Source organism: Equus asinus, chromosome 3, assembly GCF_041296235.1.
Source record: "Equus asinus isolate D_3611 breed Donkey chromosome 3, EquAss-T2T_v2, whole genome shotgun sequence".
In the NCBI taxonomy this organism is placed as follows: domain Eukaryota; kingdom Metazoa; phylum Chordata; class Mammalia; order Perissodactyla; family Equidae; genus Equus; species Equus asinus.
The window spans coordinates 158,474,124-158,502,060 of NC_091792.1; the positions used below are offsets into that span (position 1 = coordinate 158,474,124).

A 27,937-nucleotide genomic window follows, 5' to 3' on the forward strand; every position below is an offset into this window, starting at 1 on the left:
CTTGGTGTTCTGTCCCCTCTGAGTTCCATCCCCCTGTGACGCTCTTTTCCTGCTTATCCTCGTCAGTACTGACGCACTTGTCAGATGCCGGCACTGAAGTTCCTGTTGCCTGAACAGGTGTGGACACAAATACCGTCTCGTGGAATTTTGTGCAGAGACCTGGGGACGGTGAGGGCTAGGTGCCTCCTGGTGGCGTTTATCCTCCACCTGCCTCCACGTGTCTGCACCCGGAGCCTGACCCTGAGACAGGCAGGGGGCTGCTGGTTTCACGGGCTGCGACCCCCAGGGCCCTGCTGCCACGGGGCACTGAGATGGGACACAGAGCCCGCCGAGGGCCAGTGGGCCTGCTCCTGCTGCGGCCCTGGGCACCATGGCCCGGAGCCCTGGGAGATGGGCCAGACACTGGGCCGCCCCGCCCACCCGAGGGGCCGAGGTGGGCCTTTATCCTCCACCCTTGTCACCGGCCCAGGGTCCTCCAGGATGCACCACCTCCCATGTGTCCTGGGTGAGGGCGGAGTGACAGGTCACGGCCAGCGTGCCTGGGATGGTGATGAGGAGGCTGGTGTGTGGGCACCCGCCCATCCACGGCACACTGACGCATCCCGGGACAGACAGACACAGGAGCTGCTGCCGTCGGTTAGGGATGTGGCAGCCCTTAAAACCTACGTTTTAAAACTTTTTGCTTTGCTCATATTTTTAACTTGAAAAATTTCAAATTATGAAATATTTCAAGCAGACAGCAAAGAACAGGAAATATAATTAAACTATGAACCTCCCCGGGGCCTGCCGCGCAATAGCATTCGACGCGTTCTTTCAGAGCTGCTTGTTTTAAACACACGGATCCCCCCACACTCCGTGGGCAGCCCCGGCCCTGAGGCGTGGCGCACACAGTCGGCTGTGCTGTGGGCTCTGTCGGTGCCGTGGGGCCGCGGGTTCTCAGTGTGGTGGTTGCTCCTCTGAGGGTCAGTGGTCTTTCTCTCTGGAGGCTTTTAAGCTCTCTATGTATTTGTTGTTTTGGAGGAGGAGGAAAGAGGAGGAAGATGAGAAAGAAGGAGCAGGAGGAGGAAGAGAAGGAGGAAGAGGAGCAGGAGGAGGAAGAAGAAGCAGGAGGAGGAGCGGGAGCACTGGTGGAGGCCGTAAGTGGCCTGCGAGGTCTAGAACCCTTCCCACCTGGCCCTGTAGAGGACTTCGCCCCCCTGCCCTCGAGGCTCTCACTCCCCCAGCACGGGCACAGCGGCTTCCTTCCACACACGTGGGTCTGCCCTCGGAGAGCTCCGCCACACACGATTTTCTTGATGCTTCCTCCCCAGCGGAGCTGCAACACGTCCTGTGGCCTGGCGCCCCCAGCAGCTGCCGAGCTCGCCCACCCATCTGTCCGGCTGCGTGTGTCCACTTACGTAGACACCTGTGCACGCTCCACCCACGTCCGTGCGCCTGTGTGAGTCTGTGCACACATGCACGCCCAGGACTTGCACGCAGTTGCCTCCGCTGGGCCTCCATCTGTGCAGTGCATGCAGCTCTGAGGGCGCACGTGCCCCCAGGGCAGGTGCTCAGCAAGGTTACTGACTCTCTGAAGTCACTCGTCACAACCTTTTCACAGATTTCCCCCTGGTCAGCTGATAGAGTCCATGACAGACGCATGAAATTGCATCCTGGAAACAACTCACGTGCCCCTCGATGGAGGAACGGATACACAAGAAGACACGGAGCCGCGCTCAGCCTTCAAGGGGAAGGGATCTGGTCACCTGCCTCCAGGATGGGCCTGGAGGACACTGTGCTCAGGGACGGGAGCCAGTCACAGAAGGACAAAGCCCACAGAATTCCACTGACATGAGGTCCCCAGAGGGGTCCAATGCAGAGACGGACGGCAGGACGACGGGCGTCAGGGGCTGGGGAGAGGAAGGAGGAGCTCATGTTTGATGGGGACGGAGTTTCCGTTTGGGAAAGTGAAAGAGTTATGGGGATGGATGGGGTGACGGGTGCACAGCAATGCGAATGTACTTAATGCGGCTGAACGGGACACAGAAATACAGTTAAGGTGGTAAATTTTATCTTATGTGTATTTTACCCCAGTTTTAAAAAGTGAAAAAAAATCGCCCACTGGGCACGTGGGCACAGCCTTTATGTAGATGAAACAAGGAGATCGGTCGGTTTTTCCCTCAGTTGGTGCGGAATTGGGGTCTGGGTTTGATAGCGACAGGAGCAGTCCTTTGCGGATCCCTGACCGGCACAAGCTGTGGGCCGAGGCCGCGAGCTGCCTGGTCTTCAGCCTGACGCTCCGGTAACCGGGGCCGGGGGCACGTCCGTCCTCCTAATGTGCACAAAGAACTCGGGCTCCTCAGCAGGGGTCTAAAACCTGGCCGGTGTGAATTCAATCCAGGTCACTCTGACCCTGGACTCTGGGACCCTGACCAGTACACTGTCCCGCCTGCCGGCCCTCCCTTGGGCCTCAGTTTCTCTCCCTTTAGAAAAGCTTCACTCGTTCACACATCCCCAAACCTCTCCTGAGTGAGCTGTTGGGCCGGTGGGATGTAACAGAGGTGACCGCACACGGTCCTCGGCCTCAAGGGGCTCTCGGGCTGGTGGAGAACGTGTCCCAGTGTGGCCACTGCTCTGAGAGAAAAAGCATCCAACCTGGCCTGGCAAGAGGACACGCTTCCTGGAGGAGGTGACCTCTGAGCTGGCCTTTGGGGATGAAGGGGAAGAGGGAGTGACCCAAGACAGAGAAACAGCGTCATGGAGAAATCAAGCCTGTGGTCTCTGGGGTTCGACAGACTTAAATTCCAATCCCAAACCTCCTACTTACTGGCTGGTGGAGCAAATGACTTACCTCTCTGGGCCTCAATTTTCTTATCTGTGAAATGGGATAACAATGTGTCCATCTCGTGGGGTGGTTATGTGGATTGAGAGAGGAAGCAGGTAAATTACTCGGCATGGCGCCGGCACCTGTGAGCGTGGGATAAATAACTTGGGGCTGTGACGATTTTTGTATCACTGAGATGGTCAGCTCCCACATCCAGTGGCTTTCCACCTTAGAAAAGTATTGATAACCAGGAGAAACCGCGTCGAGCACACTCACATGAGTGAGTGGGCCCCTGCACGCTCTCTCTGCGGTCTGCTGGCACTGTGGTCTGCCCCAGAGAAAACTGCCTTTTTATGAGATTAAGTGCAACACAATTCTGCACGCATTTTTATCCTGTATTTGGGTAGGGAGCATCCATGTGTCGGGTCCTCCAAAGGCTAAGCCGTGATCTGGCCTCGGTCCACGGAAAGACGAGGGCTCCGCCAGCAGTCCATGTCATCCACAAGTGGAGCTATTTTCTATTCTGGGTTCCAGAGAGGGCCTGCTCAGGGACGGGGTCCAAATTGGCCGCCGTCTTGACAGTGTGCTTGCGTTTAGAGCTGAATCGGGTCTAAAAATAGCTCTGGGAGAGGAGGCTGCCGAGGCGGGTGCTCTGCATAGCCAGCTGCAGGTTTGGGGGCTCAGGCCGGGGCCTCTGCTGAGGGGAGCCCCTACTAGACCCTGCCTGCTGGCCTTCCTGGGCCCGCCGTCTGAGCTTTTTTCCTTTCTCCCCCGGCCCACATGTTGCCTCCTCTGGGAAGCCCTCCTGACCTTTGGCTGGAGTGGTCTCCTTGCTCCTCTCTTGCCATCAGCTCACCTGCCTGTCTCTCCCATGAGACTGTGAGCTCCTTGAGGACAGGACCAGGCCTGGCTGAGTCATCCTCCCCTTCCTAGCACTTGGCCTAGATTCTTAGTGAAAGCTTTGAGTTCCAGCCTACCTGAGCTCCCCCCTTGTCTCTGTCATCCCCAGCTGTGTGACCTCAGGCAAGTCGCTCTCCCTCCCTGGGCCTCAGTTTTAGCACCTAGGAAGCTGAACAGCGAACCTTGCCCATAGGGGTGGTTGTGAGGTTCAGCATATCCAGGCACCCCCTCTCTTGCTGCCCTTGGACTCCCGTGCCCACATGAGCAGCTCTTTCACCTGGAGCAACCTGGGCATGGGACTCATGCTGGGAACAGTAACGGTGTGTATTCCAGAGGTTTCGTTAGGATTACGTGGGATAATCCAGGTCAAGCGAAATTAAAACTCTGCCTGGCACTTAATAAGTGATCCCAAAATATTGGCAGGCTTCATCATCATCACCATCCCCATCATCACCATCATTGTCAGCATCACCACCATCATAATCCTCCTTCTCCTCCTCATCCCCATCATAACCATCACCATCACCAAATTTTTCCATCATCAGCATCACCACTATATCATCATCATCATCTTCACTATCATCAGCAGCATCACACCATCACTATCACCATCATCATCACAGCAGGAGCATCACCACCGCCATCAACAGCATCATCACCATCATATCATCACCATCACCACCATCGTCATCATCACCATCATCACCATCACCACCATCATCATCATCACCATCACCACCATCACCACCATCACCATCATCACCAACACCATCACCACCATCACCATCACCACCATCATCACCATCACCATCACCATCATCACCACCATCACCATCACCACCGTCACCATCACCACCATCACCGTCATCATCATCACCATCACCACCATCACCACCATCACCACATCACCATCATCACCACCACCATCACCACCATCACCATCATCACCGTCACCATCACCATCATCACCACCATCACCATCACCATCACCATCACCACCATCACCATCATCACCATCACCATCACCACCATCACCACCATCACCATCACCACCGTCACCATCACCATCACCATCACCATCACCTCCATCACCACCATCACCATCATCACCGTCACCATCACCATCATCACCACCATCACCATCACCATCACCACCGTCACAATCACCATCATCACCACCATCACCGTCACCATCACCACCGTCACCATCACCACCGTCACCATCACCATCATCACCACCATCACCATCACCATCACCACCATCACCATCACCACCGTCACCATCACCATCATCACCACCAGCACCATCACCATCACCACCATCACCATCACCACCGTCACCATCACCATCATCACCACCATCACCATCACCATCACCACCATCACAATCACTATCATCACCACCATCACCATCACCATCACCACCATCACAATCACCATCACCACCGTCACCATCACCATCACCACCATCACCATCACCATCATCACCACCATCACCATCACCATCACCACCATCACCATCACCACCGTCACCATCACCATCATCACCACCATCACCATCACCATCACCACCACCACCATCACCATCACCACCATCACCATCACCACCATCACCATCACCACCATCACCATCACCATCATCACCACCATCACCATCACCATCACCACCATCACCATCACCATCATCACCGTCACCATCACCACCGTCACCATCACCATCATCACCACCATCACCATCACCACCATCACCATCACCACCATCACTATCACCATCATCACCACCATCACCATCACCACCATCACCATCACCATCACCACCGTCACCATCACCACCGTCACCACCATCACCATCACCATCACCACCGTCACCATCACCACCGTCACCATCACCATCATCACCACCATCACCATCACCATCACCACCATCACCATCGCCATCATCACCATCGCCATCATCACCACCATCACCATCATCACCATCTCCATCATCACCATCACCATCATCACCACCATCACCATCACCACCATCACCGTCACCATCACCACCATCACCATCACCACCGTCACCATCACCATCACCATCAATAGCAGCAGCATCACCTCCACCACCATCATCATTACCATCACCATCTTCTTTGTGGGGAGCAAGGGAGGGGAGGCGCAGCACAGCCTTGCAGTAACCCCCTCGAAGATCCCTGCTGTGCCACAGGAGGGTGGGCTCCCCTGGAACCCCTGCCTTCGCTGGAGGGCCCCCTTCCCCTTTGACCCCATTCCGCCTCCTCTCTGCACACTACTCCCTTCTCTCCCAGGTCTCCCCGAGGGCAGCAAATCCCTTGTCCTGTCTCACAGAGTCCCCCCGTGGCACCGGGCCCCGCAGACAGCCCGGCCCTGAAGGCCCTTCCCAACTCGTGTTGAGGCATCTTCCCCACAAAGAGGCCCAGGACAGACAACGGCTTCTGTACTTTGCTCTGCGGTGTTACGTAGACTAGGTCTCTAGCCGCGTGCTAACCACTCAGTGCACAGCATCTCATCCAGTCTTTCCAGAAGAAACTGGAGCTACGAGACGCCAGAGAACTTGCTCTCACGGCCCAGCCCGTAGGTGGTGGTCCCCAGAAGGAGGCAACACCCCCAGCCCAGCGCCGGCTGCGTGCGGTGTGGCCCAGCCCACGCCAGCTATTGCGTCTGCAGCGCCATCAGCTCAGCTGAACTGATGTCAGGCCTGCACCAGGCTGTGTGGCCTTGGGTGAGTGACCCGCCTCCGAGCCTCGGTTTCCTCACCTGTAAGATGGGGATAATAATATCTGTCCCTGAGGGCTGTAAGGATGTGCGACAGGCAGGCCGAGGAGGAGGTCCACACAGCTCCTCTGAGGAAAGTGGTTCCGGCGCGCGCTTCCCATGAAGCTCCGAGGATGGTCACAGCTGGTCTTGAACATGCAGTGCAGCGGGCAGGCCTGGCATGGGGGACGGTGAGGGACAATAGCCACTAGATGCCATTCTACTGTCACCGGGCAAAGCTTAGAGGAGGCCTGGGCATGGGGACACGGGCCACTCCCACCCCGCGGGGGGTGACCTTCTGGCAGGCCACTTGGCTCCGTGCATCCGTTAGAGGTTTAAATGCTGCGTCCTCTGACCCAGCAGCTCGGCTCCTGGAAACCGGCCCTGGAGAAAGCCACACGCTCACGGGAGCATCCTGCAGGCCGCAGCTCCCGAGACCCTCGCTGGGCCAAGCTCAGATCCTGCCGTCGGGAAGGATGACCTCAGGAGCACTGTTGTCGCCTCCCCACTCGTGGTCTGCAGGCCGCCCACCCGGATGCTCTCCCTGCAGCTCCTTCCCCGGCAGGAAGACGCTTGGGCAGGCCCCTGTGGTGGCTACCCTGGAACCAGGGCACTCTGCCCACTGCGCTCTATGAGCCCCAGGGCCCCTATCCCACCTCCCTGCACGCCTCGGGCCTTCAGACTTTTCCAGGGCCCATCTTAGTGTCCTCCAGCCTCCAGCGGGCTCGGGGGGACCAGCTCTCTGCAAGCGGGCCGTTCTCGCCAAGCTCCTCCCCGGGCCTGGGGGCTGCACACCCCTCTCCTCCCACCTGGGGATGAAGATGCACAGCTCCAGGCCAGCTCTCTCCTAACCATCCTCCCTCTAGTCTCTGGATCACATCCATCAAAGGCGGGTGATGAGTACAGGTGGTGTGTCCAGCACCCCTCAGGTGTCCCTCAGTCAACCCTCAGTCGGTCACCCCTCCATCACCTCTCAATCACCCCTCAGAGAAGTGCTGGCTCTTCCTTCAGAAGGAGTGGGCACGTAGCATCCTTTGCTCTCAGATGCAAATTCTGGGCTGGGAGCCTGTTACCATAGTGACACCGTGTTGACCACTCACCACCGGGACAGCACGGCTCTGAGCACTTGATGTTCGGGCTGTCATCCACCCTCTGATGACCCTGTAAGTGACTCTTTTTCCCACTTTTGCAGATGAGGAGACACGCTCAGAGAGGTGAAGGGGTGTGCCCAGGCCACACAGCACGAAGGTGGCGGAGCTGCACTGTGAGCCTGGGTCTGTCTGATTCCAGGCAGGCCGTGAGCGCCACGCACGCTGCCTGCAAAGCCACGGCCCAGGCCCACCCTGAGCCTCTGCCTGTTTTATAGGGTCTGAGGGTCCCGCTTTTGGGTCGGGGTCTCTGAGCCTCTCCCAGCCTCCGTGCAGGCTCAGGCTCAGGGCCAGGCAGATACGGGGCGGACGATAAATACTTGTTGAGTGAAAGAATACGTTGTCATGCCTCCAGGACTGGGTCAGAGCTGGCACGGACCCTCCTTGCTCCCTGTTTTCTTCATCAAAGCTCCCGCATACTTGCTCTGGGCCCGAGGAGAGAGGGCTCCGGGATGGGCCGGGCGGCCTCCCTGGATCCCGGCCACGTGCTGTGCATCCAACACTCCTTCCGTGCAGGCCGTGGGGGTGCAGCCTCAGAGGCCCCAGCCAGCCGAGGACACAAGAGCAGGTGGGGTGGCAGCGCCGCCCCCAGCCAGCTTACCTGCCGACTGTCCGTCACTCCAGCCAGGGGCTGCTCTATGTGTCTGCCTGTGGCGCTATCAGGCCAAAGGACCAGCCTGCGACATGCCAGCCAGTGCCCAGGGCAGGTCCCACGTGCCGGGGAGGCAACGCCCAGGAGCGGCCCTCGGGGAGCCAGGGATCGCCACTTGTGGATGGCGTCAGCTTCCTCGTGCCTTGGTGGGGCCACTCGAGGTGGGCTCCATGTATTTTCCCAGGGAGCCCCACTGGGATGGAGCCCCAGGTGCCCACAGCCGGGACCCACTCCTTGACGCTCCCTCCCCTCCCCTCTCCTCTGCTGAGGCTTCCTAAGGGCAGCCTTCGCCAAGGGAGAGAGAGCTCCAGGACTCGGGATGGGGCAGGTCAAGTGCATTAGGACTGCAGGAGAGAGAGGGAGCACTGTGGGCCCAGGAAATCAGGGGGCCCTCCTGGAGGGGATGGCGCCAGAGCCAGGCTGTGAAGGCTGAGCAGAGTGTGAGGAGCAAGGCTGCAACTGCCCTGGGGCCTCCTCGGGGCCTTTCTGCTGCAGGCTCTGTGGACGGAGCTTGACCATGAGGAACTGCGGTTGGGTTTCTCACAGTATCGGCTCCATCATTTGTTTTAAAGGCCTTTTAAAAGAAAGGACCCCAGCTGGAGAAACAATCCCCTCTCGGCCCATCCAGACCGTAGAAACTGGCTGCTTCCCAGGCCTCCCCCTGCAGACTGCAATGCAGAGGGGCCCAGATTCCCAGCCAACCCCGAGCTGACCTCGCTGCCGGACTATCTCCCATCCGAGTCCTCAGACAGGAGGGGCTGCCAGGCACCAGGGAGGGCCAGTGATACCCCTGGGCCCCCTCCAGCCGACTCCAAAGAGACTGTGCTGCTGAACTCATCCGCCCGGCCCCTCTGCTTGCTCTTCCTCTTCCTTCATTTGTCCTTAAAAACCAGTTTATTTCCCTTTTCTAATGCTCAAAGTAATATGTTCATTGCATAAAGACACGAAGAAAAAAATTAAAATCATCGGTAATGTCAGCACGCAGCCACAGCGTCTGCCGGCGTTGGGGTGAGCGCCCTCCAGCCTCTGATCGACAGACACAGAATCACTTGCTGGGCTTCTGATGGGCGCTTTGAGTCTGCAGATCACGTCAGGAAACTGACGTCTTGCCAGCACCGAGGCTTCCTGTCCGTGAACATGGGGGAGCTCTGTGTGCATTTAGTTCTTGGATGTTCCCGTCTCTTTTCTGTGTGTGTCTTGTGGCATTGAGGTCCTGCCGTCGGTAAATGTCAGCCCTGCTTCCCCACTTCACACTGTGCAACATGAAACCTTTCTCCAAGCACAGAGGTTAATTCCTGCCTAACTTTCCAATCTGCAGAGACGCGATCACGTGCCTGCCGTCTCCCATCATGGCCCCTCTAGGGCACGTCCAGGTTTGCTGTTAACTGTCCAAACAACAATGCAGAAACGCTTGTCTTCTGTTCCCTGGAGCATGGGAGCAGTTCAGGGAAAAGCTCAGAAAACGCCTCGCACACACTTGGCTGTCCCTATCACTGTGCAGGCTGCACACGCTCAGTGTGGTCCCGAGACCTACTGTGTGCTCGGCCCTGGGAGACTCAGAGCACAGGAATCTCCTAAAAGTGCGGGGTCACGATGGGAACCCCATCCACCAACGCTTGACCATCAGGCTGAGTTCACAGCTGGCCTTTCCTTGGCCTACCTCTCTATTTTTTCAAAGCAGCCTCAGACTGATTCCTTTGGGGGTTTTTTGAGACTCTATCCCATTGTTGACACCCTCAGAGTTCACTGTTGATGAAGACCCGGAAAACTTAGATATGTCCTTCATCCTATTTTCATGCTTTTTTTTTTTTTTTCTGGTGAGGAAGACTGGCCATGAGCTAACATCTGTTGCCAATCTTCCTCTTTTTGCCTGAGGAAGATTGTTGCTGAGCTAACATGTGTGCCAGCCTTCCTCTTTGTATGTGAGATGCTGTCAGAGCATGGTTCTGATGAGCCGTGTGTAGGTCTGCGCCCAGGATCTGAACACACGAACCCCAGGCCTCTGAAGCGGAGCACACGAACTTAACCACTATGCCACTGGGCTGGCCCCTTTTTTGAACTTTTTTAATGAACTTATTAAATAAAATTTTGGCTGGCTATAACGCACATACAGAACAGAGAGTATCATAAATGTATAGCTTGTGAATTTCCACAACGTGAACATACCTTGTGCCCACCCCCAGCTTTGAAAGAGAACAGTCTCAGGTCCCCAGGAATGTCCATGGGTAACCTCTAGTCCAGTGGCTGTCCACCCAGGCAACGTTGCCCCAGGCGACATCTGGCAATGTCCACTGACATTCTGATTGTCCCAGTGAGAGGGTGCTGCTGGCATCAGTGGGCAGAGGCCAGGGGTGCTGCTCAGCATCCGCAGCGCCCAGGACGGCCCCAGCATGGAGGATTACGCAGCCCCCATGTCCAGGTGCCAAGGCTGGGAAGGGCTGCATTGGTCCCACCTGACTTCTACCCAAGTGGACTGGCTCTGCCCGTCATCTAGTCCAACAAGCGAACCTGGTTAAATGTGCTCTTGCCAGAGTCAGTTCATGATTCCACCCATCCCTTCCTGTCCTTCCTGTCACTGAGCCCAGGCCGTACCCTGCCCGAGTCGGGGTCAAGTCTCCCCAGTGAGCCCTGCCTGCACGCCAGCCCGGACTCAGGATGGTGCTGGCTTGGAGGCCATGAGAGGACAAATGGGGACACCACTGCTTCAGAGCTGGCCACATGGAGATGGCGCTCCCTGGGTCCCCAGGTTCGGACCCCCAAACAGGGTCCGAACCTTTTCTGCCCAAGGCTCCCTGAGGCCCCTACATCATGTTCTTGGAGGAGAAGGGGGCCAAAGGTGGCCCAGCCTCCGGGACAGAACAGCAACAGCCCCAGGGCGGCCTCTTACCCTCCTCACCGTGGGAAGGTTCCACCCAGCTCCGCACCCAGCCAGAGGCTCATTGGTGAGATTCCAGGAGCCCGTCGGGCCTTCCTGTCCTTAGAAGGGCCATGTGGCCTGGGGGAAGTGCTCTGGAGCCAGACAGGCCTGGCTCTGGCGCCTTGACTCCTCCTGACCCCCCAGCTGTAAGACCCTGAATTAGTCACTTTACCTCTCGGGCCCCACCTGTCAAATGGGCACAGGGGTCTCTACCTCTCAGAGTCATTATGAAGGGTTTCTGAGACCACCGGCCAAGGGGTCAAGGGTCGTCCACAGCGCCTGGCTCCCAGCAGAGACGCCTCCCTGCTCTGCCCGGTGAACGCAGCAAGCCCGCCACCCCAGGAGGAGCCAGAGCCTCGCACGGTACGCACCCACCTGGGTCCACGGCCTGCTTGAGGCAAACTCGGGAACTTCTGTCCCCTCTCCTAGACTGGCCGGCTAGCCATGGCCGTGGTCCCACAGCTGGCAGGCCCGGGCTGGTGAGGTAGTGTCTGTGTCCGGTCCCGTCTAGTGCCCACATGATGTGGGCACAGAGGGGGAGCTGGGCGGTCAGACACAGGCCTCTGGGGAGACGCTCAGCACGGCAGGAGCCCGTGGAGGCACCAGGTGGCTGGCCCAGCCCCCGCTCCACTGGGGACCACAGCCCTCTCCTGTGCAGTGGGAGACACAAGCCCAGGCTGGCCTACTGCCCAGGATCTGAGGGAAGTGGGTGGACAGTCCTCAGGCCCCAATGGCCCTCCTGGGGTCCTGCCAGCTGGACAGTTTGGGGGAGCTGCAGAAAGATGAGGTCACAGGGACAGAGGGCATCACTTGTGTACAGAAAATCACCCAGAGCCAGAGTTGTGTGGAGGGTCACACGCAGTCCCACGGTCAGACGACCCCTGGGCAGAGAGGGCAGCCCCCGGAGGCCCTGGGGCCCTGGCAGGCAGGCCTGGTGGGGAGGTCACGGCAGGGAGACCTCAGTCGTTGGCCAGCATGTCTGCAAAAGACTCTGGACAGCACAGAGGTGACACTCGGTCACTTGCAAATACGGGGCGCTGCTGTGGGCTTGAGCCACCTGGCCCCCAGCAAACTGTGCAGAAGTCACGGCTGCCACTCTCCTCAGACCCACAGACCGGGCACCCGAGGGCCTCAGAGGGAGGCGGGGCGGGGGGTGGTCAGAGCTGAGGACCCGGGGCCTCGGTCTCCCCGTGGGCGCCCAGAGGACCAGATCACAGAGATGTCAACCCCCCTGTTCTAAAGAAGGGGACACTAAAGCAGGTTCAGCGGGAATGACGGTGACCAGGAATGCGTCCTGTGGCCTGGACTGACCTGCAGCCCCGGGAGAGGGACGGGAGGATCTGGGAGTCATCACCGTGTGTGACACACCCACCCCACTGAACTCACGCTCACACACATCAGACTCACACATTCACACCCATTCAACTCACACTCACACACACACACACCCCTGTGCAGTCCAAGTCCCGGGAAGACGGAAGGCACGGTGGCTCCCTCCCAGCTCGCCAGGGAGCCTCCTCCAGCTGCTCGCTGACGCCACGTGCACGCAGACTCTGAGCCTCCTACGTCCGGACAAAGGGACCAGAACTCCTAGTCCACTTCAGCAGGACCTCGGGGCCTGTGTTCGCGGCCTGGACGACAAAGCCGCCTCTCGCCTCGGCTGTCAGAGCCCGGGAGCTGCCCCGGGAAGACTCCGGGCCTCAGCTGGGCTGACACGGTGCGGTGAGAAGGAAGGGAGCAGCCGACTCACCCAGGTGCGTGACGTCCCGCGTCCCCAGGGGCACCGCTCAGCACCGTTCACACACCCTGCCCAGCGCTGGCCACCGTGCAGGTACCTGGGACAGAAGCTCTCGCTCAGCACCAACCGGGAGCTCCCAGGGCCGTGGAGGCTGACTCATTACTAAACATTCCTATTATTAGCTTCACTTTTTCTTCTGATGTTAAAAGAAATTAAAATCACACATCTTTAGGGCCCCTAGGAACCCAGTGGCCTGAGCGTGCCGTGCCTGCTGGAGGAGTGGGCCCTGATCCCGCCAGGCAGAGCCTCGGGTGCCCACCTCACCCAGCAGCGTGCCCCAAGCCCAGGGCACCGCCGTCACCGAGAACACTGCCCTCCTGGCGAATCACGTTCGTGAAGGGGCGCTCGGGGCGCTGGAAACCTCCCCTAACTCCTGCAAATCACGGAGGACCTGTCACTTAGGCCATGGACCGCCCAGGAAGGGAAGAACCCCGAGGATGGAGACCAGAGAGGTGCGATCTGGGAGGAGCGGGGGAGCATCCGAGACGGGCCTTGGGCACACAGAGGGAGCCCTCGCCCCGGCACCTGGCTGAGTACCCAGTGACCTCCTAGATACCTCCACCCATCCTTGCCCCCTGCCCCATCCCGGTCACCCAGAAATCATTCTGGACACGGCCCGCCCCCTCAAGCCCCTGCAGGAAGTGCCTGCCCTGAGGTGGCCCCCGGGCCCTCAGGGGAAGGGCCAGCTCCTTATCCCGGCATTCCAGGCCCTACCTGTCTCTGCTGGGGTACCCCCTCCCCAGCCACGCTCACCTGCCTGCAGGAGAGACTTCTGACCCGGTCTCTGCTCACAGATGGAAGGCTCGCAGGCCACCTGGTTCAGGTGGCTGGACAGCATCTGCGGCTCAGCTCGGGCCTGGCTCACGGGTCCAGAGTCCAGGCTCGGCCTCTTCCCCCTCCTTTCTGGAAGGCGCAGCTTCCCTGGCTTGACCCTGCTGAGCTGACAGGACTTTCTGGGCCGTGATGGTCCCAGGAGGACGGTGAGGAGTGCTGCTGCCCAACAGGGAGGGGCCGGGCGGGGGAGGTGACAAGTCCTAACGAGAAGCAGAGGGAGCTGGCGGCCCGTCCTGGCGCAGTCCCCATGTCCCAGAATGCTGTGGTCCCCAGGCTGGGGCGGAGGGGGCTGCGTCAGTATCCGCTTTGCTCCCTGGAGACAAGCCTGGGCCTCCCCAGGTGGAGCCTCAAGAGGGCCCACGTGCCTCCAGTGCCTGGGCCCAACAAGGGCCCCCGGCTCTGTGGCAGACAGTCTGACAGCAAATTTGAGGACCTACTATGTGCTACGAAGTGCTCATCAAACCACATCTCGCATTGCTTTAACATGCAAATTAGCTCTCTCCTCCCCATTTCACAGATGTGGAAACTGAGGCCCAAACCAAGACCCTGACCGTGGTTTACACACTGTGAAGGCAGCCCTGTGATTTTGATCTTGTAACCCGTGCTCACAGCCAAGGCCCTCCTGTTCCACCCAAGGTAGACAGGACGAGGGGACAGCGTCTGCTTCCCTTGGGGCTCACCCGCAGCCTCTGGGGCCTCTGGGGCCGTGTGTGCCCCCCACTCTACCTCAAGTTGGGAAGAGATGCACACAGTCAGTGCTCGCTAGCTGAGGGGGCCACGGAAACCTGGGAGGGGCTGACGCAGGGGCAGCCAGGGCCAGGGTGTCTGGGAAGAGCCCCCCACTCCACTTGTGGATGGGAGGGCGCAGGGGCCCTGTGCCGGGGACGGTGGTGCTGGAGGCTCGCCCACCACCGGCCCCCTGTCCGCCAGGCCCTCTGCTCTGCGCTCTGCAGCCGGTCCTCACAGCACCCACGGAACAGCCCTAAGAGCTGTGACGACGAGATTCACCCCCTGACGGCGTGATGCCCCAGCGGCGCCCTTCTAGAGGGATCTGAGGAGAAACAAGGCTGCGACTCGCTCCTGAGGTGACTCTGGGACCTTGTCGTCCACCTCCGAAGACCAGAGGTGAAACCACGACTCGCTTGTCCCTCTGGGAAGGACACAGGAGTGAGGGCCAAAGGAGGCCGCTCGACAACTATCTTGATTTCTGCATGGGTGACACACGGGGGAAAGGTCACATAGAAGGAATCAGGGCGGCTTTGGACTCGACGATGGCTGTGGGAGCCACTGGAAGACGATGGAACAATTCCTGCAAAAGTGGCCTCTGCTTAGCTTTTTCTATAGGAAAATGATTTCCAAACTGGAATTCTATACTCGGTGTGACAGACTGCATGTTTGTGCCCCTAAATTCACGTGTTGAAACCTAACCCCTGATGTGACAGTGTTAGGAGGTGAGGCCTTGGGGAGGTGAGTAGGTCATGAGGGGGGAGTCCCCATGATGGGATCAGTGCCCTTATAAAGAGGCCCCAGGGAGCTCCCTTGTCCATTCCCTGTGTGAGATGGTGAGAAGACACCCTCCGTGAACCAGGAAGCCAGTCTCACCACACACGGAAGGTGCCCGCACCTCGGTCCTGGATTTCAGCCTCCAGGCCCGTGAGAAGGTGGGGGCTGTGGAAAGCGGGTGTGGGTGGGGCAGGCGATGAGGAAAGTGAACACTGCTCCTCCCTAACGGAAGTCAGGAGATACTGACTAAGCTGGAAAAGCAAGAAACGGCAATACAACAGAAATACCAAAAGAATTAGTTAAAAAACAAAAAAGGAAGCAGTTGCCTCTGGGGAAGAATAATTGGAGCCGGTGGGTGGCAGGAGACTGCTGTTTTTATAAAAAGCCTTGGGACTTGTTTAACTCCTTAGGTGACATTTGCATCCAGCTCTGATTTAGAGAGAAACAGAGCTTTCCTGTGAGCCGTGGAGAAGGCAGAGCTCAGACAGCAGCCCCAGGTGGGCGCACATGGAGACCCTGCTTCCTGAGGATGAGGAGGCGGGAGGTGGAACGAGGCCCCAGGGCCCTGCGTTCCCTGGTGGAGAGGGGAGATCTCGGAGGCCGCCAGGTCAGTGTGGGGCTCCCTGCTCTGTGGCCACGTCCACCTGCCCATCACAGCCGGGAGGAAGACACTCGGCGCCACCGTGCGGGCAGGGCATCCTCTACGCCCTGGTCTCACCTCCCCTCGGATCCTAACTGGAGACCCTGGAGGGCAGAGCCGTGGACACAGCCTGGGGACCCGCTGGTGCTCAGCGCTGCGAGCTGGCCCGGCCAGCCCTCACTCTCTGCTGGGATTCTGTCCTCAGCTTCCGCCACCAGAAGTCAAGCCAACACTGACACCATTTCCCCATTTGAAACACACGAGTGAGGCCCGCACGCTTTTGTGCTCTGAGAAAATGCAACGTTCTGGTCCCTCTGCCCCAAGGGTGGGAACAAACAACCCCTCAATGGTGGGGGGCGGGAGGGGGGCTTGTGGAGAATCACGCTCATGGACCACATCTGTCCTCTGGCTTTGGGCTAGTTTCCTCCAAATTACTGGCAAATTCTGCAATTCTGACCCCAGCTGTGGACACTGCTTTCTCCTGTGAGTCCCCAGGCCAACACTAAGGGTTGTCGAGTCCCTAAATTGGCCCCAAGCCCTGCATGTCCCCGAGCCCTGGGCAGTACTGCAGGTGGAGGGTCTGACTCGGGGGCTCGGCGAGCCCAGTCCCGTTTATAGCCGGGCCTGGCTATTCAATGTGGGCCGCGGCCGGGCAGCCTTTGGCTCACTCGGGAGCTGGTTGGAAACATCAGTCGCCAGCTGCACCACCAGATCCACTGTTTCGGGACCTGCGTTCGAGCAGATACCCAGAGAGTTTAAAGTTCAGAGCACTCTGGCTTGTAGGAGGGAATTCTCACCCCAGTCAAGCAACGTAGGGTGTCACCTTCAGGTGAGGAGGCCCAGGGAAGCTGATCGAGTGACCCCCTCCCTAGCCGTGGCCAGGCCGGCCGGGGCTCAGGAGGGCCACCAGCTTGTCTGGACGCGGCCTCTACAGACACACAGTGGACTCACCAAACATCTGGGCCTCAGCTTCCTCTCCTGAAAACTGGGGAGAGTTGTACCTAAGGGACGTCACCCCACAGGAGGGCCTCCCATGCCTCACACGCTGTGACGAGCCCCGACTCTGCTGTGGGCCTGTGATGCTCAGACACAGTCTTGCCTGGGGCCGCGGGAAGACAGGGTGGGATGGCCAGGACAGAAGGCCGCGCAGATGTGAGAGCCAGGCGTCCGTCTGAATCCCGACTCCACCCTGATGGCTGTGTGACCCTGGGCAAGCGACCTGTCCTCTCTGTGCTTTCAGTTTCCACTTCTAAGAAGGGGTGAATAAGCAGGATGAAGGAAGTTACTGTCCGCAGGGCGCTCACAACGGAGCCTGGCACCAAGCACGCGCCCTGGGTGTGTTTGTTAAACAGATGTTAGAGAGAAGGGCCAGCTGAGTTCAGCTCAGAGGGCAGAAGGGGCAAGGTGGTGGGGGAGAGGCCCAGGGAGCAGCCCCCAGGCTGAGACCGCCTCGGAAAGGAGGGGCAGGGGGCGGGCCGGGCAGGGAGAAAGGAGATGGGGACCCTCGAGGATGGGGCTGGAGCAGGTTCTGGGGCAGGGGTGCGATGTGAGGAGGCAGGGCCTGCTGGACCCAGCGCCCGCCCACAGGACCAGACACAAGGTCCTCACAGACCCAAAGGATGCCCAAACCAAGTGAGAGGTTTCCTTTGTCTCTAGAAGGAGCCAAACGAAGGACGTTGGCGAGAAGTGAAAGGCGGCCTGGGTTCTGACCGCTGAGGGCTGCACCCAGGCTCAGCTCACGGGGAGGAGCTCAGGCCCTGCGGAGACCGAGGTTCCTCCCAGCCTGCCCTCCATGTAGGGGGCGCCTCTCCTCATGGCACCCCCTGCTCAGGGCACCCCTCACGGCCGTCTCTTCCTTCACAAGCTGGGGCAAGGGGCTGACCCATCCACGTGGAGGTGTCCCCAGGACAGGGGATGTGGGGCCACAGGCTGGGGCTGCTAGCCAGTGAAACCACAGGCACGGGGGGCATGCAGGAGCAAGTGTGGCCAATGGTGCCAGAGCTGGGTGACCCTAAATGACCCCTGGGAGCAAGAGGACGCGGGTGCCCGGGACAGGACCAGGTAGCAGCCTTCACGGGAATAGCAGCGGGATCCTTGGGTGGCAGCCTCCACGTGCAGGGTCTCCTCTCCCAGGCCCTCAGCGGGGCTGTGTTTCCACTGCTCAGTTGGGAGGCCGGGAGGCAGGGACCCGTCACTTGTCCCAGGTCACCAGGCTTACAGATGGCAGAGTGTGCTCCCTCTGAAGCCAGCCCTGCCTATCGGCTCCCCCGCTCCAAAGTCCTGTGTCCCCCGCAGGGTCTCCACCCTGGAGACCGTCCCCCGGCCTCCTACCTGCTCAGGGGGAACAGCCTGCACCAGCTGTCACTCGGTCCCCTGAGTGTCACATGCAATCACTAGCACGTCCTGAAGGTGCCACCCCCAGCAGCTCCAGAACCTTCTCACCACCTCTGCTGCTCCGAGCCACATCCGCCGGCAGGTCCCCGTGGGAGCCTCCAATCATTTCTTTGCTTCTGCCGTTGCTCCCCTCAGCCTGGCCCCCGTCTTTATCTCCCCACAGCACTTACCACTGTCTGGCGTCCTGTGTATTTACTCATTTACTGTTTCTTAGGTGTTATATGGAGAATGATCAGAGAACGGGGTGCACCAATGGAGGGGATGCCACCCAGGGGCTGGGGAGAGCTCCCTGGAGGAGGTGTGGCTTGGCTGAGTTGGCCGGTGGTACACACTCAGAGACAGTGCAGTGCAGCGACTCTCACCCGCAGGCGCTCAGGAAGGACACCACATCTCCCCACCGATCAGACGCAGCGTCAGAGGAGCTTCTGCAGAGGGCCGGGCCCGGTGACGGCAGCGGTGCTCAGGAGCCAGCAGGCACCCGGTCCACTGGGGCCTTCCTCCAACGAGGATTAACCGACACTGGTCATATGTGCCAGCTCTAGAGACCCACAGAGCTGTGGCCCAGCCCACACCTTTAAGAGAGGACGTGCATGAACAGAAGAAGGCCACTGGGTTGCAGAGGCGGGTGGGAGGCAGAGAGGGGGGCCTGGTCTGGGAACGGCCCCCAGAAGAGAAGCTGCTAGGCAGACAATGACAGGAATGGTGTTGGAGGCAGAGGGAACAGCCTGTGCAAAGGCTCTGAGCAGAAGGCCCAGCTGCCCCTCTGTCCTCGGAGGGCCTGACGGGATTGTGGGAGGACGGTGCTTGGCCCTTTACACAGCAAATTCAAGCCAGGGGGGCCAGGGCTCTTTTAAGCTGACATTTTCCAGCACAGCTGTTCGTGTTGTTCACATATCTGACAGCGGCCTGGCAAGCGTGCCCGCGAAACCCCGCTTCATTGTTTTGGTTTTACTTTGTTTTTCTTTTTAAGGAAAAACAGCTGCAAGGCCAAGAGAGAATGGATGCTTTGGAGAAACTTCTGATGCTACTTGCCCGGCTTATACACTCAGGGCCAGGCCCCCAAACAGTCCACTGGGGCAGGGCAGGCCACAGCCGTTCCACACACAGGCTGGGCTAAGCTGCCCGCCCATCCAGGGTCAGCAGCGGGACCGAGGACAGCCCCGCCCCTTCAGGCTGCAGCCTCCGGCCAGCAGGAGCTTCCGCCTCCTCCGCTGTGACCAGACCAGACCCTGCAACGAGCCCTCGGGCCAGCTCTCTCTGCAGCTCCCATGAGCCCTGTGGCCGGGCCAGGCTGGGCGTCTGCAGGACATGGGGCCCGTCCTCTGTGCACCCCAATTCCCAGATGGTCTGTCCTCCTCACTGTGACACTGTATGATGGTGACAACAGCAGCAGCATGACAGTTCCCACTCACTGAACATCGGACAGGAGCTGGCCTGCATCCTCTCAAGTCCTCCCAGGCGCCCACTGTGTAGACGATGTGGCCCCACTTTACAGACGAGGAGAATGAGCTGCCACAAGTTTGTGTCAGTTGCCGGAACCCAGAAGAGGCAGCCCGGGAGGGCTCGACATGAAGATGCCGCCCCCGCCTCCCTCACCGCCACCCCGCCCCCACCCCCCTCCCAGCGAGGACTTGAGGACGTGAGAAGGGGCTGCAGTGAGAGCCTCGGGGGTCCAACCTCAGGTGGGCGAGGGCGAGGTGAGTGGCCTGAGGCAGTGAGGTGGCCAGGCAGGCGAGGGGAGGGGGACCAGGGGGAGGTCCATGGAGACCAACGTGAGTTGGGCCCTGAATGCCAGTCTGAGGAGCTTCCACTTAGCCCCCAGAGCGACAGGGAGCACAGAGAGGCGGCGCCCTCTCACCCAGGGTTGAGGGATGCTGGCTCAGAGAGGTGTGTCAGTGGGCGTGGAGAGGAGGGACTCCAGAGGGAGGGAGCACCCCAGGACCTTGACATGGCCAGGTTCCAGGGGGCCGAGGGTGACCCCTGGGTGTCTGTTGGGGGATCCCAAGGATGCACCCTTCCCTGTAGAGGATGAGGAGGGATAAGCTACGGTTCTTCGGGTCTGACTACAGCCCCTGGGCGGGTGAGACAGGAACCAGGGCTCCTGGTGCCTGCCCAGCATCCTCCGAGTCCATGTGGCCCTTCCCTCTCATCCTGGCCTTGGCGCCACAGGGAGGAGCAGGGAATAAAACCTCCTTTCAGCCCGCCTCCCCTGAGCTGTCGCAGGCAGCCTGCCAGGAAACAGGAGGCAAGTTAAAACCACAGGGGGTCTCTTTCCACCTATTGAATTAAAATGTCCTGGAAGAGCGGTGCCCCAGCTGGGGGTGAGCTGGCAGCAGCCGTGCCCACTGTTGGCTTTGTAACTGGGATATCGAGTTTGAAAAACAAACAAATCAGCCATTAAACAACAAAAATGCACGCGGACCTCGACCCAGAAATTCCTGTTCTGGGAGCATCTCCTAAAGAAATAATCTCCAATACAGGGGCCGGGCCACGCACGCTGTGCCGTTTGTCATAGAATGCAGACTTCATGTCCAACTGATGAGGATTATTTTGGGCTGGTTACTTTTAAAAACTGCAGACAGGAAGGAGGCTCTGAAAACTGGAATTTACTTGCCCTTTGATGAGAGACGTGTGCATTTGTGAAGGAAGTCTCCATCTGTGGGGGTGTCTCCCTCTGTGTACCAGCAGGAAGGCGGGATGACCTTATCTCTAGAAACTCTTAATGGGGACGGCAAGGATTAAGTCTGCATAGTGATCTTGCCCTTGTTTATTGTGCTTGTCTGGTAACCTCATGTAGCTGACTCCCCCCACCACCAACATCCTCCGGGAGGCATAAGACATCCTGACTTAATCCGGTCTGATTCTTATCTAGAGTTGTAGGACCACCCAATAGCCAGACCCCACCTGTGCTGAGACCATTTTAACAACTTTTTTTTTTACATATTCTTTCCTTTGTCTTGTAAACAGATAACTCACATACCTATGCCTTAAATTTAGCCCTACCCTCAACCCATGTCTGCAGCTTTTCCTGCCCACGGGTCCTGTCCCCATGCTACTCCACACTATTCTCTGAATAAAAGAGCACTACTACCAGACCTTGAGAGTCCAAGAACTCTTTCTTTCGAGTCCTCGACTCACCGAGCCCGCATCACAACCACAGGGAAGTGGCCAAGGAAACCTCGGTCCAGCTTGTCTGAACGAATATCACGCAGCCATTTAAAAAGATGGAGTGAGACCGAATGGTGCCATGGAAAACACTTCCAGTCGAATATTAACAGAAGAAACAAGAAGAAGAATGGTATGAGCGTTGGTGGTGCAATATGCTCAGAAAAGTCCCTCCAGGACCAGGTCTGGAATTAACACCCCAAACGAAGCGTTTATTGTCTAGGGGTGAGCGGGTGATTCTCTTCTTTGATTTTAGAATTTTGTATGTCTTTATGATTTTTAAAGAGGACCCTTAACCGAGGGAAATGCTCTCAGCTGGAAGCCCATGGAGAGCTTTGAGTTCAAACTCACTTTTAGTAGATGGGGAAACTGAGTCCCTGGGGGAGGTCGATGGAGGCTCCACGCAGAGGGACAGTGAGGTGGTGCCACCTCCACCACGAGGGAGGCCCCCAGCTGTGCCAGGATCTGGGGGTTCCCAGGAGGGACAGAAACCCACTGCCAGGGGGCAGACGCAGTGGCAGGGTCAGGAGAGGGAGGGGGACCAGGAGATGGGCCCCGGGGCAGGCGGCTGGACCTGGTGCTCAGAGGAACGCGGCGCTCCGTGACCTGGTCCACACTCTGCCCAGGATCTTCAGGAGATGGGCCCCGGGGCAGGCGGCGGCTGGACCTGGTGCTCAGAGGAAGGCGGCGCTCCGTGACCTGGTCCACACTTTGCCCAGGATCTTCAGGAGATGGGCCCCGGGGCAGGCAGCGGCTGGATCTGGTGCTCAGAAGAACGCCGTGCTTCCTGACCTGGTCCACACCCTGCCCTAGGATGTTCAGGAGATGGGTCCCAGAGCAGGAGTGCCTCCTTGAATCCTCAGTAAACAGTAAAAACGGGCGAGGCCCCTCTGCAGGGTCAGCGTCAGCAGGGAAATGGCGGTGCGGGTGGTGGGACCAAAGCGCTTCGGGTTCAAATAGGAAATGGGGCAGAGGCACCCCGGGAATGAAAACACCAAATGGCCACCAGCACGTGCCCTCATCAGTTACCAGGAACTGCAGGCTAAAACCACAGCACGACCTCCGCATGCCCAGAGCAGGTGATGCGGAAAGATGGGGGACGGTGTGGGTGAGGCGGTGGGAGCGGAAACCCACTGGTCATCTGCCAACACTGCACCCGTGGCCATCTTGGGCGCACCCCGCAGACAGTGCAGCGGGCGCCCCCGCACCCCACGTTCACAGCAGCTCTGCTCCAACAGCCCCGAGTGGACACGGCCGAGGTCCCCATCCACAGGAGCCTGGACAGGCCTCGGTCCAGCCGCAGGACGGAGAGCTACCAGCACGAGACTGGATGCTCTGCAACCACACACGTCACAGGGTGATTCTCAGACGCAAGGCCGAGCGAAAGGCGCTGGACACAGAGACACACTGCGTGTTCCCACTGACAGCAAAGCGGAAACAGGCAAAATGAGTCTGAGCTGAGCGGCCGCTCGTGGGTGGAATGGGACGAGAGGGGCGGGAAAGCGGGCCCCTGGCTCCCAGGGTGGGGCCAGCGGTGCGGTGCTGGAGCGGACCGTCCCGTGCCCGGCGGTGTGGCTGTTACACTTTGAGGAGCACGGTGGGGAGGGAGGGGAGGGTACTTTGCAGTCGGGCACTGTGCGTCCTGGGAAGAAGGCTGCGGCTCTGCCTCACCCGAGGGGCTCCCCGTCCCCCAGGACGCCTGCTGAGCTGAAGGGGAGAGGGCCTTCTCTGCCAGGCTGCTGTCTGCTCGGGCGGTCCCCGCCACCCCGGGCCCTCCAGGAGCAGAGGCTGGAGGAGGAGAATTTGGGGGCCCGGGTGGGAGGGGCCAGGAGCAGCCTGCACTCCCATCACCATGAACGCTATGAGCTTCCTGCGGTCCAGGGGTCATCACATATGTAGCTAGCGATCCATCTGCAGTGCCCACCCAGGGGACCGTGGCCTGGGAGAGAGGACCCCAGCAGCAAGAGGCTGAGAGGGGGGAGAGATCAGCCTGAGTCAGACCCTCAGGCACAGGGGCCAGGCCCCATACGGCTCCCACCCCGAGGACCCACACACACGCCTTGGAGGTGTCATTTTCCAACGCTCGCCACCCAGAGGGCTTTGAGGATGGCAGTAGAGTTCGCCGCAGAAGCAGGGGCAGCTGGCAGAGAGAGAAGCCGGTGGTGGTAGAGTAACAGTATTCTCCCTCCTCCCTCCCTCTGTTCCCTGACCCGCCAAGCAGGGCAGCAGCTGATGAGCCTGTCAGAGCCAGCTCACACCCTGCCTCGCGCTCCTGGCAGCCAGACCCGGCTCAGGCTGGCCTGGAGCACAGGGGAGGCGATGAAGCTGAAAACAAGCTCGAGATTAAAAATGAACCTGGGATGAATTCCAATGGCTGAAAGTGACAGTCACAAATCCACCCATGATGCCAGAGGCTGGGGAAGGGGGGCTCCCCCAAGGCCTTGGAAAGCAGGCACGAGACAAATAACGCCCTGCTCAGACTGCGCCCAGGAGCTGCTCAGCCCACCGCGCCCACTCACGCACGCCCTGAGTGTCGGAGCTGCACGGGCCTTTGGAAGTCTGGCTCTCCCACGATTTTGTATATGGAGAGACTGAGGCCCAGAGAGGGCCAGAGACTCACCTCTGACCACACAGAAAGGAACTGGGGTTCCAATGACAAGCATTCGAGGCCACGTGCCCAGAGCCAAGAACGGGGCAGTCAGGCGCGAGGCAGGATGAAGGAATGTCACGGCCCAGACACGCTGTCAATACTGCCCTCTCTAAACAGTTAGCACAAACACGTCAGCTCGGCAGAAGCGGTTGCCAACAATGTGCGAGAAGGAGGAGGGTCTGCTCGCAGCGTCTTCGGGACCGGCTGCTTTTGCGGCCGTGGGTCTGCAGTGTGGGTGAGACAGATGGACGGGTGGTTTGATGTGAGCGTGGAGAAGCAGCCGGCCCCTTACGAGGGAGGGATGGAGGGGCTGTGGGAAGAGTGCACAGAACGAGAGCAGGCGCTGGTCCCCCAAGGATGCTGTGAGGAGCAGGAAACCCGCTGGGCAGTGGCTGAAGCAGGTGGGGGTGCATCCCACCAATGAGGAGCCGGAGCCCAGCCAGCCGTTCAAGGACCCTGCTGCCTCCATGTTTTTCTCATCACCATCCCTGGCTTCCCCACGGTCTCAGAATGGGTGTTGTCTTTCCAGGCAGGCAGCGAGGGAGGGCAAAGGGGCTCCCAGCAGAGGCTGTCGCTTTCCTAACGCCTTCCCAGAAACCCCATCCCCAAACTTCAGTTTACACCTCGCTGCCCAGACCTCAGCTGCACAGAGCACAAATTTGCTGGGGCCGCGGAAGCCAGGAGCCAGCCTGGAATCTATGCTCCCTGCCCTGGAGGCTGGACATCCAAGATCCAGGTGTGGGCAGCATCGGTTCCTTCTGAGGCCTCTCCCCTTGGCTTGTTGATGTCTGTCTTCTCCCTGTGTCCTCACCTGGTCGTCCCTCTGTGTGTATGTGTCCTGATCCCCTCTTCTCATAAGGACCCCAGTCAGACTGGATGAGGGCCGCCCTAGAGACCTCATTTTACCTCTTTAAAGACTGTATCTCCAAATAGAGTCACATTCTGAGCTGCTGGAATTAGGGCTTCAGCGTATGGATTTTGGGGGACTCAACTCAGCCCATAACACATGGCCATCCCAGCGGAGAGGGAGGCTGGGAAATGGGCGTTCAGCGCCTGGCGCATGGCAAAGGCAGCTGAGAGCCATGCGCACGGGTCTGCGGACCAGCCCTGCGGCTGGTGAGATGCTCCGTGGAGGAGAAAGGGGAGCACCTGCCTGGCACGTCTGTGTGACCCTGCGTTCTTGAGGCTTATTATGTGCTTGTTGAAACTAAGACTGCCACAATGTCCTGGTTTCAGCTGGGAAACACAGCCATCTGCCCTGCGCCGGCGGGAAGTTTACGCAAAGGTTAACAAGTTGTGAAATTCCAGTTGAGTCCCTCACAAGGGCCCCCGAGCCTGCCAGAGCTCCTGAAACCCCGCCTGCTGGCGTTCGTGGAGCACCTGCATGGGCCTCGCACAGCGCCTGGCACCAGACGGGCAGAGGAGGGGAGTCAGAGAGCTGCTTCCTCGAGGATCCAGGGCGATGAGGGCGGGTCCTCCGGGGGGTGGCGGGAAGGGCATTCCAGGCAGAGGGAACAGCTGTACAGAGGCCTTGCCGTCTGCAGAGGGGCCGCTGGCACCGTGGGGGGAGGCCATGGGTTTAGGCTTCCACCTGAGGGCAGCGGGGGCCTTGGGAAGACTTTGCAGGGGAGATGGGCTCAGGTTTGTGTTGGACCGGAACCCCTGAGAGTCTGGGCAGGAAGGAGGAGGTCTGAACAGAGGGGCTGTGGGGAGCGGAGCAGAGGGATGCTCAGTAAGAACGTGAGCAGCTGGAGGGAGAAGGGAGGCCAGGAGGAGACGCCCGGACACCTGGTCTGAGTGGACATACCGTCGTCATTGCTGCTTAATCAAGTTTTTACAAAATTGCCTTGTTAAGAGGACCCGAAGGCTAGCCTAGCTGGGAAGTGATGCTCCCCACAGTTCCCCGTCCTGCCGAGTGCGGCCGTCTGCCTCTCCAGGCTCCCTGGGAGTGGACCGCACCTGCCTGCTCAGCACCGGTCCTCCGCGCCAGGGAGGAAGGCGAGACCCAAGGCGCCCTGCACTGGGCCCCTGTCTCTCCGGTCCCTGCTCAGCCCGGCTTCCTCCCCTCCATCCTTGGCTCCTTCCTGGGCAGGCCCTGGGCTGGGGGCTGCAGACCCGGCATGTCTGCCCAGGTGGCAGATGAGGGGACCCGAGGCAGCAGATCTGTGCGCTGTTGCCTCTAGGACAGGTGGGCCCGGCCTTGTTGTCACGCGACCTGGGATGAATCTCGTGACCTTGCTGAGGTGTCTCACTGAAATTCGGGGAGTGAGGACATTCAACAGGTCACTTTTATGAGGGGCCTGGCACTGTGTCAGCATACAGTCAGTGCTCAACAAGTGGCAGACCCGCCTGGCGCAGCCCAGCTCTGGACACAGCTCTAGTGGCATCTGAGGTGGTTAATGGGCCACCTGGCGGGAGGCAGAGAATCTGCCAACGGAGCGTGTTGTTAGAGTTGGCCAGGAGGCCTCTGCCCCAGACGCTCACCCTGGCGGCCTGGCATTCTCAGAGGCTGGCCCTGCCAACTCCCCTGCATGCCTTGGGGGTTGGGCCTGACTCTCAGTCCGGCTGATAAACGGGACAGCCGTGACCTCATGGGGCGGCTCCACTCACCTGGATTTCGGTGGTCAGGGATGGAGAGTCCTGTGTCTGGGGAGCATCAGCTGCCTTGGACAGGCCGCAGGCCATGCATCCCCTGAGGCTACAGGTCCGAGGGCTGGCCCTATCGACAGGAGGAGAATGACAGCCCACATTCCTGGAGCCCCAGGACCACCAGGAGGAGAGTTTAGGAAAGGGGCCCCCTGAGCTTTGGCATGAGAAGTGCTCTCTGTGCCCCTCAAGGCTGGGGGTGGGGGGGTCCTGAGGCAGCAGCAAGCCTGGCTTCTCACCCGAGGTCAGCCATATATTTGTCTTTCTCACGGGCTGTTACAGAGACCGCCTGGGCTGGAGGGCTAGAGCCACGGTGCAGCTGTGCAGGACGGGCACTGCACAATCCAGGGGAGCTGTGTGCTCAGGAACAGCCTCCTTCGGCCGTCCTGGTTCAAGTGCTGTGGTCTGCTCCATTGGAAGTGCCAGGCAATCACAGTGGTGACAAGCGTGTTGCCTACTGCTCTATGGGTGCCACCCTGGGTTCACGCTTGGTGTCCCCGGCTTCTGTCCCCATAGCACCTGAGCCAGTCAGAGAGAGGTGAGGAGCTGCAGCAGTGAGCACCCACAGGAGCCAGCCCTCTGCTGGGTGGTCTCAAAAGGGCCCCACATCGCACCCTTAATGACTCAGTTGCTCAGAGACCAGCCCAGGGCAAATGCTTATTTGGTATTTGTTGAATAAACCGTTGGTTGTGCAAGAGGAGAGAGCAGGTGGTGTGGGGGAGGGGCCTGTGGTGTGGAGGAGGGGCTGGGTGGTGTGGAGGAGGGGCTGGGTGGTGTGGGGGAGGGGCCTGTGGTGTGGGGGAGGGGCTGGGTGGTGTGGGGGAGGGGCCTGTGGTGTGGAGGAGGGGCTGGTGGTGTGGGGGAGGGGCCTGTGGTGTGGGGGAGGGGCCTGTGGTGTGGAGGAGGGGCTGGTGGTGTGGGGGAGGGGCCTGTGGTGTAGGGGAGGGGCTGGGTGGTGTGGGGGAGGGGCTGGTGGTGTGGGGGAGGGGCCTGTGGTGTAGGGGAGGGGCTGGGTGGTGTGGGGGAGGGGCCTGTGGTGTGGGGGAGGGGCTGGGTGGTGTGGGGGAGGGGCCTGTGGTGTGGAGGAGGGGCCGGTGGTGTGGGGGAGGGGC

General features: G+C 59.6%; 2 long non-coding RNA genes across 2 annotated transcripts; one reads left to right on the forward strand and one right to left on the reverse strand.

Moving 5' to 3' along the window:
* On the reverse strand, positions 1–14,353 carry LOC123284824 (uncharacterized). The gene is made up of 4 exons (XR_006526217.2): positions 13,747–14,353; positions 12,946–13,030; positions 6,482–6,654; positions 1–2,311 (listed from the first exon to the last, which is right to left on the reverse strand). It is a non-coding gene; the product is annotated as an uncharacterized lncRNA (long non-coding RNA).
* Positions 13,837–27,589, forward strand: LOC139044903 (uncharacterized). Its single transcript, XR_011502384.1, has 3 exons — positions 13,837–13,973; positions 14,345–14,463; positions 14,758–27,589. It is a non-coding gene; the product is annotated as an uncharacterized lncRNA (long non-coding RNA).
* The last annotated feature ends 348 nt before the right edge of the window (positions 27,590–27,937 follow it).